The sequence below is a fragment of the Mastomys coucha genome, unplaced genomic scaffold (genome assembly GCF_008632895.1).
Source record: "Mastomys coucha isolate ucsf_1 unplaced genomic scaffold, UCSF_Mcou_1 pScaffold5, whole genome shotgun sequence".
Lineage (NCBI taxonomy): Eukaryota > Metazoa > Chordata > Mammalia > Rodentia > Muridae > Mastomys > Mastomys coucha.
The window spans coordinates 56,514,519-56,517,682 of NW_022196911.1; the positions used below are offsets into that span (position 1 = coordinate 56,514,519).

Here is a 3,164-nt window from a genome sequence, read left to right on the forward strand (position 1 = left end):
AGAGAGAGAGAGAGAGAGAAAGAGAGAGAGAATATAAAGTTGTCTTTGTCTGTTGCAGCCTACTGCTCCTAGGGCCTGATAAACAAAAGACATGAAATAAAATCAAACACAAGAGAGAACACTGGGATTGAAGGATGTGGTATAGTCACAGTCACATCACAGAGCTGCTATGGGTATAGCAGGACACGCTGTGTGCCACAGCAAACTTTTCATGTGCAGAGAGAATACACTCTAAATGACTAAAGGTTTAGGGGAGTGGGGGTGAATGCCATCAGAGTATACTATAAACATAGATGAAAATATAACTACTAAATTATTTTTTAATTTGTTCATTATTAGTTTATGTGCTTGGGTGTTGCCTGCATGTATGTCTGTGTACCACATGTGTAACTGGTGAGCCTTGGGGGCCAGAAAAGAACATCAGATCCCCTGGAATTGGAGATACAAATGGTTGTGCACTGCTACATGGCTATTGGGAACTCCCAAGGGCCTCCGAAGAGCAGCCCTTAACCCTTAAGAGTGCTCTCAACTGCTAAGCCATCTCCCTGGCCCCTGAATGCATTTTGTTTTTTAATGGGCCCCGGGGTTCTTTATTGAGAATGAAGTAAGTGGCATAGGATCAGAATCAAGAGCGTCACTGAGCTCCAGCTTCTTGCCAACCTCCTCCTCCCACACTCTGCTGGCAGCACACTCTGCAGGCTCTCCATGGACCTTCTCCCTGGGCCAGGAAAGCCCAATCTGAATATAGGGGAGAGCCCAGAGCAGTGGCAGCGACTGGGAAATTGAGCATAGTAAAGTGAGGACTCTCTCCCGAGCCTGGAGTCCAGAAAGCAGAGGAAAGGATACAGGACCCCAGAAGGAAGGGGGCTTTACAGCCTTAAACTCCTCTCATTGGAAACAATCAATGCTAGATGATTTCCCTTTCTGATAAATGTTACAGAACCACCCTGGACCACATCCTTCTCGAGACAAGCTGCTTAGCCTTAGCAGAGGTCTGCTGTGGGGTGAGCTTTGAGAGCAACAGGAACATGAAGCTCTCAGGTTTCCTTCTTTGAGTCTCAGTACTTTGCTCTTTTCCCTGGGCCTGCTCCAGTTTCTCTCCTTGGTGTCTATCCTGACGCTTCCTGTTGGCTTCCTCTGTCTATTCCTCCGGCAGGGGGTGAGGCCTAACCCTAGTTCTTGAAACTAAGCGGAGGTCATCTGGCTGAAGACCATTCCAAAGACAATCCCCAGGTTGACCCCACACTGTCAGTGGTGGACAGTAGCATGTCACTCCTCTCCAGCTGCTGGGCGATTGCTCTAGTTCTTTCTGCAAAGGCTTTACATCCAGGACTCCTCCAGGATGAGAGGGGCTCCAGGTTGTCTACTCTAACAGCCCCTGAGTGGGCAGGATAGAGCCAGCTCCTGTTTGGCCATCTCTCCCTCCATTTGGAGGCCTCCAGGCCAACCTGGGGCACAAGGCCCACATCAACCTAAAGTCCGCAGTATACCACCCCCTCGCAGAATGCATATATGGTGGGAGGCACAGGAAGTCTCTCTTACTTCTGAGCCTGGCCCAATCCCCAATCTGACTCCATGTCCCTCCTTTGAGAAAGAAAAACATGAGAACTATTTATGGTTGCCTTCCTCACCCACTCACTCTGAAGTGAGAACTCTGTAAAAGGTGGTCTAGGGCTGAGACACTGTCAGCCTACCTTCAAAAGAGAAGCAGATGAGCAAGAAACCGAGGCAGCTGTGTCTGGCCCAGTAGCTTTTTGAATCCGTGAAGAAAAAGCCATTTTGCAATCTGCGGTTGCTAATAAAGTTATCCCACAATAAGGAGGGCCTCTATGACATGTCTATAGAGAGAGAACATCCAAGCTAGCCTTCTTTCAGAAGACAAGATGCCCACAGAGGATAGAGTGGATTTGTTCGTCTCTTCAGTCATCAGCTCAATGCCATGATTTTTAAGACAGTTCACTGTCAAGATTTTTAACATTAATCTATGTGTCAAATATATTCTAAAACTCTAAAAACCAAGCAGTTTGACAGATCTGAGACACCAACATAACTCCAGTCGCCACGTTGAGCGTCCTGGTCCATTCCCTGGGACCGACGTGCATTAGACCTCAGAAATATTGAGATGTTGGAATATTGGTACAGACATTATGGGATATCTTGGAGAGGAGACATAAATCTATGCACAAAATTGACCTGTTGTGCATATTATTGGGGTACATGCCCCTGTCCCTGACCTTTCTAGTAGCCATCGGACAGTCTTCTGCGGCCAATGGGCTCAAACCTGAAAGCTAACTGCTGATAATTATTTAGTGCAGCATTTGCTGCAGAATTTAAAAAAAAAAAAAAATTCAGGCTGAATAAGAAGGGTAGCATCAGGGGTCAGGGGTCAGGGGTCCTTCTGAAGCTCTGAAAACAGTCAAAATGTTTCAACAAGTATCAATGGAGACAGACCTATACATCTGATTGGGAACTCCAGCAACTTCTGGCAGGGTCTGGGTCCACCCCACCACACCCAACCCCCTGTCCAGGTTTGGCCACACTTCTTCAATTACTGCTATTGTTGATCCTATTTTCATACCAACATTTAGCCTGTCCCAGCCTACACATTTGGGACATCCAGTACAGGGGACATTGGAATTCAATGGAGAAGAAAGACAACTGCTTTCAGGATTCATCGAGACACACTCACCTGAGACAGACACCCCCAGGACATGAGGTTTCCTTGGCAGGGAGCTCAGGTGAGCTAGCCTCCAGGACTCCACCTGCAACTGTAGGCAGAGGGGACTCGTTCTTCCCTCAGCCTCCAAGACTCCACCTCCAGGCTGCACATGAGGACCTGACTGCTCCCACAACAGTTTGAGCCCCTAGATTCAAGAGCACCCAGTGCCCCATGGAGCTGCTGCCCAGGATATGTGCAGAGCTGTAACACAGCTCAGACCCACTCCTTGCTTTTGACCAGGGGAGCTCTTGATTGGCATCTTCAAGCTTTTGGGAGTTCTGAGCTACAGCACTTCTCAGAGCTGCATCAGCAGTTGGCTAGCATCGATCTATTTTCACTCATTTTATCCTATTCATGCTGTTAATACTGAGCTGACAAATGCACCTCTTGTTCATAGTAGGCTGGTGCTAAAATAGTTTCAGACTTTGAAGCATTCTTTTTTTTT

At 47.5% G+C, this 3,164-nt stretch overlaps 1 protein-coding gene across 3 annotated transcripts in view; it reads right to left on the reverse strand.

The window, feature by feature from the left end:
- Slc47a1 (solute carrier family 47 member 1) overlaps positions 1-3,164 on the reverse strand; it is a 36,402-nt gene that overhangs the window by 12,626 nt on the left and 20,612 nt on the right. The gene's annotated exons all lie outside the window — the stretch shown is intronic.